The sequence below is a fragment of the Phacochoerus africanus genome, chromosome 8 (genome assembly GCF_016906955.1).
Source record: "Phacochoerus africanus isolate WHEZ1 chromosome 8, ROS_Pafr_v1, whole genome shotgun sequence".
NCBI classification, from domain to species: Eukaryota; Metazoa; Chordata; class Mammalia; order Artiodactyla; family Suidae; genus Phacochoerus; species Phacochoerus africanus.
Genome location: NC_062551.1, coordinates 94,440,809 through 94,460,417, shown reverse-complemented (window position 1 = coordinate 94,460,417; position 19,609 = coordinate 94,440,809). Strand labels below are relative to the sequence as shown.

The 19,609-nt window shown below is 46.6% G+C and overlaps 1 protein-coding gene across 2 annotated transcripts in view; it reads left to right on the top strand.

Moving 5' to 3' along the window:
- The first annotated feature begins 1,702 nt into the window (after positions 1-1,702).
- Positions 1,703-19,609, top strand: part of RHBDL2 (rhomboid like 2) — a 45,280-nt gene continuing 27,373 nt past the window's right edge. The window contains exon 1 of one of the 2 annotated variants that reach the window (XM_047793427.1): positions 1,703-1,932. The gene's annotated coding sequence lies outside the window, so the exon portion shown is untranslated. The remainder of the gene's footprint in view (positions 1,933-19,609) is intronic. The other variant, XM_047793428.1, reaches the window with a different exon arrangement.

Sequence of the window (19,609 nt, the reverse complement as noted above, 5' to 3'; positions counted from 1 at the left end):
CCCAGAGTCCTGTCCTGAATTCCTTTTTCTCCTTTCTCTGGTTTGTCTCCCTGAATGGCTTCATCCCCTCCCAGGGCTTCAGTTGCTATTTCTGTGCAACTCCTAGATATCTCTTTTCCCCAGCTGTTTGCCTCCCCTATGTGAGATAATAGAAAAAAAATATATAAAGTTCTCTGCCCTTCATTTCTTGGCACAGAACTCCTAAAATTCTTGTAATTTCCTAGTGATAAGAACACTGGGAACATCTTTTTGTTTGAGTACTTGTTCTTTGACTCTGTCCCTGACAGGGCTTTAAAAACCCTTGTAAATTCCTAAGTGATAAAAGCACTGAGGCATCTTTTGTTCTAATGAGGCCACTTGGCCTCTGAATGGGAACCAGTCACTAAAAAGACCAAGCCATGATTAGAAGATGGGGAGTTTCAGTCCTGCTCCTTCCACTCCTTTAGAGAGGATAGAGGGGCTGGAAATGGAGTTAATAATTGATCATGCCTATGTGAGGAAGCCTCCATAAAATCCCAATAGTAGAGGGTTCCAGAACATTCCATGTTGGTGAACACATGCACCTCAAGTTAGGGTGGTGAATCTCAACTCCACGGGGACATAAACTCCTGTGCTTGGGACTCTCCCAGACCTCCCCTTACATATCTCTTCATCTGTCTCTTCATCTGTATCTTTCATCATCATGTTTTAAAAATAAGCTGGTAAGTGTAAATAAGGGCTTTCCTGAGTCCATGAGCCACTCTAGCAAATTAAACCTGAGGAAGAGGAGTTCCCGTTGTGGTGCAGCAGAAATAAATCCCACTAGGGACCATGATGTTGCGGGTTCCATCCCTGGCCTTGCTCAGTGGGTTAAGGATCCGGTGTTGCCATGAGCTGTGGTGTGGGTTGCAGATGAGGTTCGGATCCTGCATTGCTGTGGCTGTGGCTGTGGCATAGGCCAGCAGCTGCAGCTCTGAATCAACCCCTAGCCTGGGAACCTCCATATTCTGTGGGTGCGGCTCTAAAATAGCAAAACAAAACAAAACAAAACAAAAACCCACAAAAAACTCTGTCATAAACCTGAGGAAGAAAACATAGGAACTTCTGGTTTGTAGCTAAGTTAAACAGAGGTTGTGGGTAACCTGGGGACCTACTACTTGCAACTGGCTTTTGAAGTAGGGAGCAGTCTTGTGAGATTGTGAAGTAGGGAGCAGTCTCCTTCAGCCCTTCAGCCCTTCGATCGAGTTTAATTGTGGGACACCCAGCTGGTGGTGTAGAATTGCTTGGTGTGGGGAGAACCCACATGGCTGGTGTCAGAAGTTAGAATATCAGAGTAAAGGAAAAACAGGTGGGAAGACTAGGATTTTTCCTACACCCCCTCCCGCCATCCATTCTCTACCCAACTCTGCCTTGCTCTGCGCCTTGGGGCGCTGATCCCTGCGCACTGCAGCAGTGAGCCCTCTTGAGTAGAGCCAGTGAGAGGAATCAGGAAATGGGAAGGTGGGAAAAGAAAGGAGGCTTCCAGCTGAGGTCTTCCTCCAGAGAGCTGAGAACAGCGGGCAGGAGACCCAGGAGGGCAGGAGGATTGGCCTTCAGGGCCAAGGCCAAGAAGAAAGAGCAGAGAGGTGGTCACAGGCGCCCTGGCTCAGACCCAGGCAGGCGGAGCAGGCGACTCATTCATCCAGGGCCAGCCCAGGGCTGAGACTGCCGAGCTGGCTGGCCCGGCCCAGACCCGGATTGGGCTGGGAGAGGATCTCTTTGGGCTCCCTCCCCTGGGGCTGGGCAGGCAGGCGGGGCGGGAACTTGTCCGGAGGATTTTAACTTGGGGAGGGGCCTAGGAGTGCCCGGCGGCAGGGCGGGAACTCCGGGGCAGCTCAGGCAGCCCCTTGACCCAGGACGTCTGGAACTCAAGGAGCAGCCAGTTCTGCCTGGGACACCCTTTGGCCTCCTGAGGTAAGCGTGGGAGCCGGGAGCAGGGGGACTGGCCCTCTGTGGGGAGCAGCCGGCAGAGCCCGAGGCCCCGGGCCAGCTGTGGGACACTCCCTTGGTAACCTCCTTCCGGAGCAGCTTTTAGGAGGCGCTGCTTGGGATTCTGTTACTTTCTTTTTTAAAATGTGGGGCCAGCAGGTAGGGGGCTGTCTTTGGCTCCCCCTCCACAGGTCCAGGGCGCAGGGACCAGGTAACCCACTGCTCTTCCCAGCCCTGGTCAATCATTGGCCTTCCTTCTCTCCCTTCCTCCCATTCTCCCCAGGAACCTGCCCCCAACTCCTGCCCCCCAGTTTTTTTTTTTTTTTGGCCCTCCAGCTGAGCCATTCCTCCTGGGCTGCCTGATCTGTGTCCCTGGAGACCACAGCCCTGGCAGACAGTTTGGCTTCTTCCTGCAAGTCGAGTTTCCAGGGTTATGTGTTTTCTCCTTCCTGGTACCGGTGTCTGAGGGATTATGTTAACTTTTCATTTTCTATTGTTTGTTTGTTGGTTGAGAATGAGCCTGGATTATCTGTGTGGGGTTAGGGGTGGGACACATGATTTCCGTTCTTCCTGGGGATAAGAAAACCGAAATTTATTTCACAAAGGGGCACTAATTATCTGTAAGCTGGTGGACAGCATGGCAGAGTGGAAACTCATTTCCGAGTCATGGAGACACTCGGATGCCTATCCCACCTCTTCCTGAGCCTGAGTTTCCTCATCTGTAAATGGTACTGTTATGAAGGTGACATGAGATGACACATGACGAGCACCAAGCCGGGTGCTAGGCACACCGTGGAGTCTCAGTAAACATCTGTGTTCTTCTCTTCTTTCACCCCCTTCCTGCCCGGCCCCTCTGAAACCGCTACCTTCCCGTCCATCCGCAGGTGGAGGTATGGGACCACCCTGGCCTTGAAGGCTCTTGGGTGGGCCTGTAAACGCTGAGCCAGGAGTGAAGGGGGAGGTGGTGAAGGGCGGGGGCTGAATGGGGAAAGCGCCTCCTACCAGTTGGAGGTGAGAACGAGGACTGGGTTGGGACCTCCAGTTGGAGAGAACTGGAGGCTGTCCAGCTGTATTTTTTGTTTGCTCGTTTGTTTTTTGTCTTTTCTAGGGCTGCACCCATGGCATATGGAAGTTCTCAGGCTAGGGGTCTAATTGGAGTTGCAGCAACGACAATGCCAGATCCGAGCTGCATCTGTGAGCTACACCATAGCTCATGGCAATGCTGGATCCCTAATGCACTGAGCAAGGCCAGGGATTGAACCTGCAACCTCATGGTTCCTAGTTGGATTCGTTAACCACAGAGCCATGACGGGAACTCCTTGTCCAGCTGCATTTTTGAATTTGCATACTCACATCTAGCAAATGATGGGAACTACCAATTCCAAAAACCAGACTCTGCCTGGCCTCAAGCTACAGGTTTTACATGCAGAATCTCATTTACTCGCAACCCTGTGCAATTATTATTAGGCTCATTTTACAGATCAGGAAATGAAGATAGAAATAGATGAGGGCATGTGCCTAAGGTCACATGGTGAAAAAGTAGTGGGTGGATCCAGAATTCAAATCTAGGTCAGACTCCATGTGCTTTGTTCACCTCCTTGCTGTCCTTCAAGTTTCTCTGTATCTCTTTTGTATCTTTCGAACAAAAGGGCATCATCATTGCCCCCATCTCTGAGACATGGGCTTCTCACTTCCTGTGCATCTCCTGCTCTGGGCTGCTTCACCCAAGTGGGAAAGAGCACACTTCTGTCTTTTTTTTAGGGCCGCACCTGATGCATACGGAGATTCCCAGGCCAGGGGTAGAATTGGCGCTACAGCTGCCAGCCTATGCCACAGCCACAGCAACACCAGATTGGAGCTGTGTCTGTGACCTACACCACAGCTCATGGCAATACCGTGTCCTTAATCCACTGAGCGGGGCCAGGGGTCTGCATCCTCATGGATACTAGTCAGATTGATTTCCCTTGAGCCACGACGGGAACTCCAAGAGGGGCATTTAATTCTACTATATCTGCTTTGTTCGTCACTGTTTATCCCGTGCCTAGCACGGTGGCAGGCACAGGGTAGGTGTCCAATAAGGCTATGCAGAGGAGGTGTTAGGACTTTAGCAGAACAAATTAGGGAGGTGAGATATTCTAGGAGAGGGAGATGCGTGTGAAAAGACCTAGAGGAGAGTGGGAGCTAGAATTGCTAGTGGCTCAGTGTGGCTGACACTAGTGGTTACCAATGGGGTGAGGTTGGGGAGTGGCAAGGTGAGGGAGGATATCAATGTTCAGACTACTATGTGTTCAATAAGGTACAAGGATCTATTGTACAGCACAGGGAATCTAGGCACTATTTTATAACCTGGAGTTCCCTGGTGGCCTGGTAGGTTAAGGACCTGGCATTGTCACTGCTGTGTGACCCCTGACTGGGAAACTTCCACATACCGTGGGTGTGGCCACAAAAATGGAGTATAATCTATAGAAATTTGAATCACTGTTGTACACCTCAAATATAATACTGTAAATCAATGTATACCTCAATAAAAAATTAATGACTTGGGAGTTCCTGTCGTGGCTCATTGGAAACAAATCTGACTAACATCCATGAGGATGAAGTTTCCATCCCTGGCCCCGCTCAGTGGGTTAAAGATTCGGCATTGCTGTGAGCCGCGGTGTAGGTCGCAGAACTGCCTTGAATCCTGCATTGCTGTGGCTGTGGTGTAGGCTGGCAGCTGTAGCTCTGATTCGACCCCTAGCCTGGGACCCTCCATATGCCTCAGGTGTGCCAAAAAAAAAAAAAAAAAATTAATGACTTAAAGGCAACAAGGAAAAATAATGAAGGTAAATTCAGTCATAGACAGAAAATTATTCTGGTTTGGCTGATTGGGTTGACAGTGAGGACTTGTGACAACTGGATTATATTGTAAACATTTTCCATAAACTGAACAAACTAAATTTGTAGCTCCAAGGTTTGGAAGAAAATATATCTAAAGCATGTCTCTAATAAAGACTATGCCAAAAAGTTCTGTCTTGGAACGAATTTTAATTTGTAAAAAGTAATTTCAGTTATTGACTTAAAAATGTGTGAGAGTCACACAGCTTTTCCAAAATCTTGTGGGGATTCATGAACAACAAGTGTGAAGATTACAGGTGTGTGGCGTCACTATGTGTGTGCCGTATGGTGGGGACGAGAATCCCGACAGGTGAGGTGAAGTGGCATGCTGGGAGGTAAGCAGGGCAGAACTGGAGCATGAACCGGGGTTTTCTTTATTTTTTTTAATTAAAATTTTTTTTTAATTTTCAGATTTTTTAAATGATGTTTATATTTATATTTTCCACAGAGGGTAGTTACACATTTGAAAATTAAGCTTATAGTTTGCGATTCATTTATTCTGCTAATTGAGTTACTACGTAGCTGCCAAATTAAGCTAGAAAGCTACCATTATTGGTGCTCCCGCTGTGGCTCAAGGGCATCAGTGGTGTCTTGGGAGCCACTGGGTGGCAGGCTCCATACCCCGCCCAGCGCAGTGGGTTAGGGATCCTGGGGCGCCAAAAATGGCCAAAAAAGAAAAAAAAGCAATGTCATGAAATTGCTGGCCTGCAGAGGACATCACAGAAAAGCTTAATGAAATCAGAAGCTTTTTTTTTTCTCCCAGATAAAATTTGGTGAATTGCCAGAGCAGGGTTCACCTTATCTAGGAAGACCTAATGCCGTGGTTTTTACTCCTGCTGTTCTTAGTCTTCTTATTTAGCATGGCCCATGTCCCAGGTCTCAGATAAAAATGCTCCAATTTAGCTGCTGCATTATGTGATGCATGGCATCGTTTACAATTTCTCTTATGTGATGGCATTTAATGATTGGTTTAGAAAAAATCAGCATGACATGAAACATGCAACGTCTACTTTGGACAACATACCTACGTTAGAGTAAATTAGTAAAATGGTCACAAAACAGATCAGGGCTCTCTGCAGTAATGTCATTGCAATTACTCCAACCTTCCTCCTTCCTTCCTTCTTCCACTCATTGGTGGTTTATTCAGCAGACACCTAATAAGCACTTTTTTTTTTTTTTTTGGTCTTTTTAGGGCCACACCTGCAGCATATGGAAGTTCTCAGACCAGGGTTTATATTAGTCAGGTTCCTTACCACTGAGCCATGACAGGAACTCCCAATAAGCCCCTTTAGACGGAGTAAAAAGCGTTTCCTACTTTCCTGAAGCTTATATTCTAGTGGGAAGAGGCAGATGACAAATAAATAAACTAGATACTTTTAGGCAGTGGTAAGCACCGAAAGTGAGAAAGCAGGGGGATGTGATAGCATATATGGGATGGGCCAAGGCTGGGCCACCACCTTGGAGAGGCCAGAAAAGGCCTCACGCACAGTTTGTTATGAAGGAGCTAGCCCTGAGTGTCTGTGTTGGGGTTTGGGTTGGGGGGTGGAGGAGAAATGTTAGGCAGAGAGAACAGCAGGTGCAAAGACCCCAAGGCAGGAGAGAGCTTGGTGTGTGCCTCAGAAAGAAGGCTCCGGGTTGTCCCCTGGAGATATTACAGGAAAGTGGTAGAAGGCTACAAAGAGGCAGGAGCTAGGGCATGCAGGACTTACCAGTCATTGCAAGGATCCTGTATTTATCCTGAAGAAAATGGGAAGTCATTGGAGGACTATATATATTTTTAGGGCCGCACTTGTGACATATGAGGTTCCCAGGCTAGGGGTTGAATTGGAGCTGTAGCTGCTGGTCTATGCCACAGCCCCAGCAACTACACCACAGCTCACAGCAATGCCAGATCCTTAACCCATTGCGTGAGGCCAGGGATGGAACCTGCATCCTCGTGAACACTAGTTGGGTTTGTTAACCACCGAGTCGCAACAGGAACTCCTCACTGAAGGATTCTTAAGCTGAGAGTTGAGGTACTCAGACGCATGGCTGTGTTTTGTTTTGTACTGGAGGCGGGGCAGGAACGGAAACAGAGATGGAGACTAACTGGGAGGCTGTTTCAGGTGAGACATCTGCAGTCTGCTCTGCTGAGGGCCGTGAAGATGAACAATGTCACCCAAAATGCAGAATGGTCTGGGATGTCATGTTTTCTTCTAGTTCTCACGAGGTGTGGCGGTAGCTGTTGCTGTGTGACAAATCACTATAGAATACGGTAGTTCACAACGGCAACCTTGTTATTTTGCCATGATTCTGTGGGTCTGCAATTTGGGTTCAGCTGAGCAGTTCTGCCGAGTGTGGTGTCAGCTGGGGTCATTCCCTTGGATGTGTCCAGTTGGTGGATGAGTTGGGCTGGAGGGGCCGAGAAGGCTTCACTCACAGGTCTAGCACCTTGGTGCTCTTCTACGAGGCCTCTCTCCCCGTAAGAGAAGCTTGGGCTTCCTCAGCACATGGTGGCCTCAGAGTAGGTCAACCTTCTTGGTTGGTGTCAGACGTCAAAGAGGGAGCATTCCAAGAGGAACAAAAGTGGGGCTGCCTGGGAGGCACCCAACACTACTTCTGCTGTGTCGAAGAGCTGGCCCAGATTCAAAGAGAGGGAAACAAACTCACCTTTTAGTGGAGGAATGGCGGGTAATATGCTCTGTCTTTAATTGACCACACTGGGATTCTGGAAACCGAATGACCACAACTGCCTTGATGATGCTGACCCATTTCTAAATCTAAACCACAGTTCATTCGACCCCCCTCACCTGCGGTTTTGCTTTCCCTCATTTCAGTTACCCGAGGTCAACCTTGGTCTGAAAACGTTAAATGGAAAATTCCAGAAATGAACAATTCATAAGTTTTAAATTGTGCACTGTTCTGAGTAGCGTGATGGAATCTTGAGCTGTCCAGCTTTGTCCCTCCCAGAGCTGTGAATCATCTCTTTGTCCGATGTATCCTGCCTGATCTCCCAGGAGCAGACTCAGTTATCAGTCTCAGTATCTCAGTGCTTGTGATCAAGTCATCCTTATTTTTCTCCATAATGGCCCCAAAGCACAAGAATAGTGGTGCTGGTGGTTCAGATATACCACTGAGAAGCTGTAAAGGGCTTCCAGTACGTGAAAATGGGAACACGCTTGACTTAATAAGGAAAGGAAAAAAAAATTTGTATGTTGAGGTTGTTAAGATCTACAGTAAGGACAAATCTATCTGTGAAAATGTGAAGCAGGAACAAGAAATTGGTGCTAGTTTTGCTGTCACACCTTGAACTGCCAAAGTTAGAGTCAGTGCATGGTGTTTAGTCAGTGCCTGGTGTTTAGTTATTGCATTTGTACAACAAAAGACATTTTGAGAGAGAGTGAGAGACTCTGTTCACAGAATTTTTATTTTATTTTATTTTATTGCTTTGCTTTTTAGGGCCACACCCACAGCATATGGAGGTTCCCAGGCTAGGGGTCTAATCAGAGCTACAGCTGCCAGCCTACACCACAGCCACAGCAAAGCGGGATCAAGCCACATCTGCAACCTACACCATAGCTTACAGCAACACCAGATCCTTAATCCACTGAGCAAGGCTAGGGATCGAACCTGCAATCTCATAGTTACTAGTCAGATTCATTTCCGCTGAGTCACACTGGGAATTCCTTATTACAGTATATTTAAATTATTCTATTTTATTATTAGTTTTTGTTGTTAGTGTCTTACTATGCCTAACTTATAAATTAAACTTTTTTTTTTCTTTCTGTTTTTGGCCGCACTCTCGATATATGGAAGTTCCCTGGCCTGGGACTGAATCTGAGCCATATCTGTGGAAGCTGCAGCAAAGCCAGATAGATCCTTAACCCATTGTGCTGGGCTGGGAATCGAACTGGCAATACCACAGAGATGAGCCGGATCATTAGCCCACTATGGCGGAGCAGGAACTCCTATAAATTAAACTTTATCATAGATATGTACGTATAGGAAAAATGTAGCGTATATAGCATTTGGTGTTCTCTGCAGTTTCAGGAATCCACTGGGGCACTTGGAACATATCCCCTAGGGTTGGGGGGGAGCGCCTATACATAGTGTTGGAACAGTTTATAGGTCTTTGTTCCCCATTGGATAGGGAGGGCCTGGGGAACAGGAAATAGCTTTGCTTTTCTTTTGTTTTGTTTTTTGCATGCGTGCATGTGTGTTTCCAGAGCCTAACATATATAAGACATTCAGGGCATGCTTGTCCAATGACTATGCACATCACATCAGAATTCATTGGTTATTGGAGTTCCCATCATGGCTCACTGGTTAACAAACCTGACTAGTATCCACGAGGATGCCAGTTTGTCTTTTCTAGGGCCGCACCTGCGGCATATGGAGGTTCCCAGGCTAGGGGTCTAATCGGAGCTGTAGCTGCCGGCCACAGCCACAGCCACAGCTATGTGGGGTCCGAGCCTTGTCTGCGACCTACACCACAGCTCACGGCAACGCTGGATCCTTAACCCACTGATCAAGGCAGGGATCGAACCCTCAACCTCATGGTTCCCAGTAGGGTTCATCAACCACTGAGCCACGAAGGGAACTCCTTTTTGTTGTTTTTTTGTTTTTTGTTTCATTTTTTAATGAGAGTTGCAATATTTGTTCAGGTTCTTTCTTTCTTTTTTGCCACATAGGCAGTATGTGAGAATTCCTGGGCCAGGGATCGAACCTACACCACACAGCAGCAACCAGAGCCACACCCGTGAGACTGCAGGAGCCATCAGAGAACCCACTAGGCCATCAGAGAACTCCCACAATGCTGTTTTACAGTCTCCTCTGATAATCCTGAAGTGTACCAGGGTTGAGAACCACTTTCTTAGTGTTAGAACCCGCCATCCTGGAGTTCCCGTTGTGTCGCAGTGGTTAACGAATCCGACTAGGAACCATGAGGTTGCGGGTTCGATCCCTGGCCTTGCTCAGTGGGTTAAGGATCCGGTGTTGCCGTGAACTGTGGTGCAGGTTGCAGTCGCGGCTCGGATCCCGAGTTGCTGTGGCTCTCGCGTAGGCCAGTGACTAAAGTTCTGAGTCGACCCCTAGCCTGGGAACCTCCATATGTCATGGGAAGTGGCCCTCGAAAAGGCAAAAAAGACAAAAAGACAAAAAAAAAAAAAAAAAGAACCCGCCATCCTCACCTGACTTCTCCAGATGATTTAGGTGCAAGTGGTCTATGACAGGGTGACCGGCTGTCCTTGGTTTGTCCAGAACTGTCCTGATTTTAGCACCTTAAGTCCCACACCCCAAGAAATCCCTAGTCCCATGCAAATCAGCACAGTTGGTCATTATCAATGGACCATTATTTAAGAAATATTGTAGAGGAGGCAGTGAAAGCCATTTTGGAAAGTACCAACAACTATCTAATGAAAGCAATGATTCTGCCTTCTTACTTAAGGGACTGAAATGCTATCAAACAGAGCCAACTTGGGAGTTCCTGTTGTGACTCAGGGGTTAACAAACCTGACTAGCATCCATGAGGACACGGTTTGATCCCTCAGTGGGTCAAGTATCCAGCGTTGCCCTGAGTTGTGGTGTAGGTCACAGACGTGGCCGGATCTGTTGCTGTGGCTATGGTGTAGGTCAGTGGCTACAGCTTCTGATTCAGCCCCTCACCTGGGAACTTCCATATGCTGCGGGTGTGGCCCTAAAAAAAAAGACAAAAACAAACAAATAAAAAACAACAGAGCCAACTCCTTGAGTTAAGGAGAGTCAGAATTTTCCTTAGTCCTGTGCTCTGATGTGCTTGGTCTATTAACCTAGGTAGCGTGGCTGTCTTTGGGAGTTCTTCCAGACCCTTCCTTGGTGTGCACGAGGCAGCTTTGAAAGCCCAACTACAGAGTTCCCTGGTAGCATAGCAGGTTAAGGATCCAACGTTGTTACTGCAGTGGCTTGGGTCACTGCTGTGGTGCTTGTTCAATCCCTGGCCTGGGAACTTTTGCATGCTGTGGGTGCAGCCAAAAAAAAAAAAAAAAGGTGGGGGAGTTCCTGTTGTGGCTCAGAGGGTTAAGAACCCAACATAGTGTCTGTGGGGATGTGGGTTTGATCCCTGGCCTTGCTCAGTGGGTTAAGGATCTGGTGTGGCTGTGAACTGTGGTGTAGGTTGCAGACATGGCTCGGCTCGGATCTGGCATTTCTGTGGCTGTGGGGTAGGCCTGCAGCGGCAGCTCCAGTTCAACCCCTAGCCTGGGAACTTCCATATGCTGTAGGTGTGGCCTTAAAAAGAAAAAAAAAAAAAAGAACAAAAGCTAAACCCAACACTCAAGGATGATGTGTTGAGGAGGATGGTATGAGACACAGAAATTTTTGTGTCTCTACACCAGTGTGTATTTTTATTACTATTTATTATTACTACTATTCATATTACAGTAGAGTACAAAAATATATATTATATATAATATCTTAAAAAGCCCCATGGAGAGTCAGTATGGTATAGTCGAGTGGCCCAGGATCTGGCCTCAGAAGATGGGGCTGTGCTCTGGCTTTGCTGTGAGTAGGTATGTACCCATGGGTGCCTCTTTTTGCCTGAGTCATTCATCTATAAAATGGGAATAAAAGTGGTATCTTCTTCACATGGCAGCTGGGAGGAGTCATCAGAATAATACAAGTGAAAGTGATTCTGTAGACTGAGCAGGGGCTATAATGCTTGTCTTCGGATGGGAGAGATACAAAGAAATTATTTCCCTGAGAGGACTTGTACATGACCAAGGCCCTGGTCCCCCCACCCCGAAGCAGAGCCACAGTTGTGGGATTTCCAGGAAGAAGCTTTTAACACAGAGTGGGCATGCAGGCACCTCCGGAAGCAGTGTCTCCACTGTGGTTGCCTTCATGATTGAGGGCAAATGTGCTTTGCTTTAGAAAGAAGGAAAACTTTGGGGAAAATGAGTTTGCAAAGGCATTTTTTTTTTTGGTCGTCGTTTTGTTTTAAAATCTTTTGCCTATTTATTTCAAGTGTATTCTCAGAGATGTAGCGAAAAGAAAACCACCACCACCATCAACCATACATTTGAAAAGCTGGTTCTTAATTTCTGTAGCTAAAAAAGCCCTCTTTCAGGCTATAACCACAGAGAGACTGCTGCAGTCCCCTGGAATGGGGCATAATGATGGTTTGCAGTGTGATGAAGGAGGCTATTAGTCTCTGTGGCCCAGAAGCCCAATCTGTGGCCTCTCCAATTACTCCGGTTGCCTAGCAACACCACCAAAATCCTCCCCACCAGGCCCAGCTGGGCAGCAATTGGGTACACCCAGCTCAGCCTGCCGCCCAGCCTCCTGTGCACCCTGGCCACATCAAGGCTGGACTCAGCCTCTGCAAGGGCCCGCCTGGTACCAATGAATGGGTGGGGCCAGCTGTTAAAAAAAAAACAATTCAGATATTTGAAACCTACTTGTTGCAATGCAGCTAGGAAAGCAGCACAAGCTAATGACTGAAAAGCTCTTCTGCCAAAGAAGGGTTGCCCTGAGGTTGGTGGTCTTGGCAGTTCTCTCCTGGTGAGATGAAGAAGCGAAGGTGAGCCTGACTTAGTCTTGGGGTTTTCAGAGAAGCAAATCCTTTTCCTTCCCTGTTTGCCTGTCTCCCTCTTGACTCCCTGTGGCAGCAGTGGGAGAGGTAGGGATTCTTGGACCCACCCTTAGGGCTGGAGACCTGCCATTTCTTTTATAGCTCCCATCTGGGGACTTCCAGGGTCTAGTCTGGGTCTGTTTGGGAAGCTGGAGGAAGAGGAGGGAGGTTAAGGAAGAGGGAAGGATAGGATGAAAATAATCAACATAAATATGCACACTTCCTGAGCGTTGTTATGCAGAGATCACAGGCATAGAAATAACACAGGGCCTTTGGAGTCAGACACCTCCAGAGACTCCCGTTCCAGCCTTCTCCTCACCAGCTGTATGACCTTGAGAAAGTTACACTGGAAGCCTGAGCTTCCTTATCCAAAAAGTGGGGATGTTATTATTCCACCTTACAAGGTTGTTGCAAGAGGCAATGAAGAGAATGCTCATAAAGGAGTTTGGCTAGAACCTGGCACACAGTGAGTGCTCACTATTATGGCAACTTGTACAATTTCACTTGATTCATACAATAATTCTGTAAGATATATATATTTTTGTCTTTTCTAGGGCCGCACCCTTGGTATATGGAGGTTCCCAGGCTAGGGGTCTAATCGGAGCTGTAACCACCAGCCTAAGACAGAGCCACAGCAACGTGTGATCCGAGCCACATCTGTGACCTACACCACAGCTCATGGCAATGCTGGATCCTTAACCCACTGAGCGAGGCCAGGGATCGAACTGGCAACCTCATGGTTCCTAGTCGGATTCGTTAACGACTGAGCCGTGATGGGAACTCCTAATTCTGTAAGATATTGAGGGGAGTAGAACTGGGGTCTTCACAGTGCCAACCACAGGGAATGGTGCTCCTGAAAGAATGGTGACAAGCCTGTTTGTTACCATTACAGCTTGGGGGCTCTGCAGGTCTCCTCTGACATCTCAGTGATGGGAGAATGATCAGGGCAGGGGGGTGCAGAAGAAAAGGCTGGGGAGGGTTTTTTTTTAGAGGCAAATGACAGTTCTGGGTAAAGGAGCATAGCCCTGCCCTTTCTAGTGCTTGGTCAACACACTAGCTCCATGATTCATTACACAGGCCATGCTTATAGCAGGAAGAGTCAGAAGTAGGACAGTTCTTGCCACTCTTCCTTTTCTTAAGAAGAGTTGCAAACCATGAAGGGAAGGTCTTTGGATCTTAGTGTGCAGATGGAACATCTCCATTTTTAAGCAGAAGGCTATGGGTCTTTTCTACTCTTACAACATTTTTTTTTTTTTTTGCTTTTTAGGGCTGCACCCACAGCATATGGAAGTTTCCAGGCCAGGGGTCAAGTCGGAGCTGCAGCTGCCGGCCTACGCCACAGCCACAGCAACGTGGGATCCGAGCCATGTCTGTGACCTACACCACAGCTCACGGCAACACTGGATCCTTAACCCACTGAGCAAGGCCAGGGATCGAACCCGCAACCTCATGGTTTCTAGTCAGATTCGTTTCCGCTGCGCCACGACAGGAACTCCATCTTCCAACATTCTTTATAACAATCTACTCCAGTTTTTCCCTAAGAGGAGGATGAGAACATTTCAGAGCGGTGCCACCCAGTTTTGATCTGAATGTGTGTGTGTGCGCGCGCGCGCGCGCATGCTTTCAACGAAGAGCTGGCAGCCACTTGCTGCAGATACGAGGAGGAGGTGAAACAGAACATCAAATCAAGTCAACATGAAAACTAGCTCAAGAAACCTGCATGATCTTTGCTTAATGAGCAAGAAAGTAGTCAGTACAGCAAATAATTTCACTCAGTGAGTAACACTGATGAGAGTGATCATGTAAATAATTTGATAGCTGTGGGTGTTTTTATATCTCTGAGACTATAGTGTGTTGTAACCATTCCTGACTTGTTTTGAGGCTCTTGCTCTATCTAACTGGGCCTCCGAAAATTCTGGTAATCTAAAGTGTGCTTTCAGATACTCTATCCCAACTTTGACCTGTAGAACCCATGGAGTATATGGGCCACACCTGCACAGTTAATGACTTGACTTTAGATTAGACTTGCTTTATGAAGCCTTAGGGAGGGAAACCTTGGATCCAGGAGTGGAAGTGTTGGTGAGCAGATTTCAACACAGTGTAAGGACAAACTACCTAAGAAGTAGAACTACCAGAAAATGCAACAACTTGATTCAAATTCCCTCAGGTTCTTTGCAATTTTTCATGACTGTAAATAGTTCTGCATTTAACATCTCTGAAACACAACCTGGGGTACTGGCTCAAGTACATTTGTAGCATAGATTTCTAGAAGTAGAATGGTTCTGTTGGAGTTCCTATTGTGGCTCAGTAGTAATGAACCAGACTAGTATCCATGAGGACTCAGGCTTGATCCCTGGCCTTGCTCAGGGGGTTAAGGATCCTGAGTTGCTTCAAGCTGCAGTGTAGGTCACAGGCTTGGATCCAGAATGGCTGTGGCGTAGGCCAGCAGCTGTAGCTCCAATTGGATCCCTAGACTGGGAGCCTCCATATGCCGTGTCCCACTGGTGTGGCGCTAAAAAGACAAAAAAAAAAAAAAAGAAAAGAAAAGAAAAAAAACGTTCTGTTGAAAGGTATATGCCTTTCATATTTTATAGATACTGAGCAATTGTCTTCCAAAAAGCATGCATCAATTTACATGAACTCATAAACTGCACCCACTTCCACGCAGTTGGAATTTTATTGTTGTCAATCTGATCAGTAACGAGTCCATCACTCCGAAGCGGTGAATTGTGCTCAGGAATTCAGGTGTGGGAGCAGAAGAGAAACAGGGGTGGGAGGGACGGGGAACGTCACCCGAGAAGCAGCACTGTGAGCATCAAACACCGGACGTCGGAAGTGAGATGAATCAGAGGGAGGCTTCAGTCCTGAAGGAACAGGCACACGGAAGGATACAGAAGTCAGATTGTGATTGTGTTTGACAGAGAAGAGAGGTAAAAACAAAATGCCACAATCACTACCAACACGTTAACCTGTTTCTAGAATCTATAGTAATCACATTCCTTTACTGCACACACCAGGGTGGGGTGGCCGAAACTGTCCACCGGTGCAGGATAGAAACTCGGAGACAGAGTTTTGGACGAAGGAGAAAAAAATAGCTTTATTGATTTGCCAGGCAAAGAAAGTCACAGCAGTTTCATGCCCTAAAGACTGCCTTCCTTTTGGAGAGATTAGAAGAAGGTGGTTCTATAGTTTGGGAGTGAAAAACAGGGCCACAGATAAGGATCTGGGTAAATGCAAGCTTTCATTTTTCTTCGAAGTTGTTGTTTAGTGGCTCCGGGACTGGTTCTGGTGGTCCTCCTCTCTGGCTTTCATTTCTTGGGGGTTTTAGGTCTGCAGAAAATCTCAAAGACATTGTTGTGTATATTCCTTAAAGAGGAACCAGGACTCTGCCCCTAGGCTGCACCAGAGTTTCTTGAGGGCTTCTGCCCCGTCTCTGCATCCCCTCCCTTCCCTGATTAGCAACTGTTTGAACCTGTCCTTTGGAACTCATGGAAGTTGGTGGAGGCTGAAGTTTAATCCCTAAAAACAAGAAATGGGGAACACAGACAGTCTTGTGTGCCCTGGATCCCCGCAGGGTCCTGCTTGGTTTCACCGGGGAAGAAAGCAGACACCCAGTGAGTCTTGGCTAAACTGGATAGGTCCAAATACCTTTGCAGCACAGGAAATATATTTTCTTAAAATATATAACATGATGGGCTTGAAGTTGTAAAATTTCTGGAAATTTTGAAATTTGAAAAAAAAAGAAAAATTAAGGGGAAATGTAATTCTTGTTTTTCTAGCTTCTTTTATAGATAGAAAGTTGCATTATTTTTATTTTATTTTTTTTTGTCTTTTTGCCATTTCGTGGGCCACTCCCGAGGCATATGGAGGTTCCCAGGCTAGGGGTCGAATCGGAGCTGTAGCTGCCAGCCTACAACTAGGGCCACAGCAACGCGGGATCCGAGCCTTGTCTGTGACCTACACCACAGCCCATGGCAACGCCGGATCCTCAATCCACTGAGCAAGGCCAGGGATTGAACCAGCAACCTCATGGTTCCTAGTTGGATTCGTTAACCACTGAGCGACGACGGGAACTCCAGAAAGTTGCGTTATTTAACAAGGTGGAATTTTATTTGCTTGTGAAAGGATCATATTTGGTATTTAAATTTACAGTAGGGGATATTGACACAATGTTAATCACTCCTAATTGAACGTATTTTTATTTCTTTATTTATCTTTTTTTGGCTGCACCTATGTCATGCAAAAGTTTTCAGGCCAGAGATTGAATCTGTACCACAGTAGCAACCTAAGTCACTGCAGGGACAGCACTCGATCCTTAACCCGCTGTAACACAAGGGAACTCCTAACTGAACTTTTTATCCTTTTTTTTTCTTTTTTTCTTTTTAGGGCCACACCAATAGCATATGGAAGTTTCCAGGCTAGGGGTTGAACTGGAGCTACAGCTGCCAGCCTATGCCACAGCCACAGCAATGCCAGATCTGAGCTGAAACTGCAAACTATGTCACAGCTTGTGGCCACACAGGATCCTTAACTCACTGAGCAAGGCCAGAGATTGAACCTGAGTCCTCATGGATACTAGTTGGCTTTGTTACTACTGAGTCACAACGGGAATTCCTAAACTTATTCTTTCTTTCTTTCTTTCTTTTTTTTTGCTTTTTAGGGCCGCACTTGCAGCATATGGAAGTTCCCAGGCTAGGAGTCTAATCTGAGCTACAGCTGCTGGTCTATACCACAGCCATAGCAATGTCGGATCCAAGCTGCATCTGTGACCTACACCATGGCTCATGGCAACAGCGGATCCTTTTCCCACTGAGCAAGGCCAGAGGTTGAACCTGCAACCTCACGGTTCCTAGTCATATTCGTTAACCACTGTGCCACGATGGGAACTCCTTATTTATCTTATAATTAGAAGTTTTCACCTTTGGACTGCCTTTATCTAATTTCCCCTCCCACTCACACCTTTGGAAGCCACAATTCTGATTTCTTTTTCTATGAGTTTGTTTGTTGTTTTTGAAGCATAATTGTTCCTGGTACATAGCAAAGTGATTCAAAATAACCACCATTTGTCACCATACAAAAGCTATTATGTAATTGTTGGAGTTCCTGTCATGGCGCAGTGGTTAATGAATCCGACTAGGAACCATGAGGTTGTGGGTTCGGTCCCTGCCCTTGCTCAGTGGGTTAACAATCCGGCGTTGCCGTGAGCTGTGGTGTAGGTTGCAGACACGGCTCGGATCCCGAGTTGCCGTGGCTCTGGTGTAGGCCGGTGGCTACAGCTCCGATTAGACCCCTAGCCTGGGAATCTCCATATGCCGTGGGAGCGGCCCAAGAAATAGCAAAAAGACAAAAAAAAAAAAAGAAAGAAATCAAATTAAAGTAGTTCTCACATGTCAAAAAAAAAAAAGCTATTATGTAATTGTTGACTGTATTTCCCATATTGTATGTTTCATACCTGTGACTCGTTTTGTAACTGAAAGTTTGCAACTCTTGATCTCCCTCTCCTTTTTCTCTTCCCCCCTACTCCCTTCCCCTCTGACAGCTACTGTTTTTGTTTATTCTGTTTGTTTTCTGTATCTATGCTGTTTGTGTTTGGTTGTGTTTATTCATTTGTTTTGTTTTTTAGGTTCTACATATAAGTGAATTCAAACAGTATTTGTCATTGTCTCTCTGACTTACTTCTCTTAGCATAATACCTTCTAGGTTTATCCATGTTGTTGCAAATGGTAAGATTTCATTTTTTTCCTGACTAAGTAATATTCCATCTCTCTCTCTCTCTCTCTCTCTCTCTTCCTCTCTCTCTGTCTCTCTCTCACACACCCACACACCACATCTTCTTTATCCATTCATCTATCAATGGGCACTTAGGTTGCTTCCATATCTTTAGATAAATACCCAGAAGTGGAATTTCTGGATCATATAGTAGTACTATTTTTAATTTTTTTGAGGAATCTCCAAATTGTTTTCCATAGTGGCTGCATCAATTTACAATCCCACCACCAACAGTGCACGAGGGCTCTCTTTTTCTCCATATTCTCACCAACACTTGTAATTTTTTACCTTTTTTTTTTTTTGGCTTTTTAGGGTCACACCTGCAGTATATAGAGGTTCCCAGGCAAGGGGTCAAACCGGAGCTACAGCTGCTGGCCCACACCACAGCCACAGCAACGCCAGATCTGAGCCACGTCCACGACCTATACCACAGCTCATGGCAATGCCAGATCCTTAACCCACTGAGCAAGGCCAGGGATCAAACCCGCAACCTCATGGTTCTTAGTCGGATTCGTTAACCACTGAGCCACGACGGGAGCTCCCAGGAATGGCCTTCTTAACTCAAGTATACAACAGAATGGGCAGTGGTGGCATTTTTGATAGGACACTGATAATTTAAAAAGAGAAGATGTGGGTTTAAAAGATTTTTGAGGAGTTCGCGTTGTGACGCAGTGGTTAACGAATCCGAGTAGGAACCATGAGGTTGCGGGTTCGATCCCTGGCCTTGCTCAGTGGGTTAACGATCTGGCGTTGCCATGAGCTGTGGTGTAGGTTGCAGATGCGGCTCGGATCCCGAGTTGCTGTGGCTCTGGCGTAGGCTGGCAGCTACAGCTCCGATTAGACCCCTAGCCTGGGAACCTCCATATGCCACAGGAGCGGCCCAAGAAATGGCAAACAGACCAAAAAAAAAAAATTTTTTTTTTGAGAGGGGAATGGCAGGCTAATTCTTTATCCTATAATGGGGCCCCCAGTGTTGTACTTGATACACAGGAGATACTCGTAAATAATTTTTGTTTCTGAATCAGAAACCAGAGATGCACATTTGGCTTGGGAGTAGAAGCGAGATGAAACTAAGAAGGAAAAGTAGACTATTCACTGAAGTTAGACCAAGCTGAGTTCAGTTAGGCAGTGTATGCATGGCTTGGGCTCTGATATGCCTTAACTCACGGCTGACCTATTTCTCACACTAGTGGTTGACTCGAGAGTCAGTGGCAGAGGGGAGGGAACAGGTATATGAGGTACAGTTGCCATTCCAAAGTTCCAGTCCTTCCTTTGAGTGATGACAGCAGGGATCCAGAAGTGACTCCTGGGGAGTCCTTTCCCTCAACTGGAGAGACCCTAGCACTTTTTTACAATTACACGCTGATGACGCAGGTATGGATATTGTATGTATTGGGCACCAGATCCTCAGCAGCCTTCTATTAACTCCCA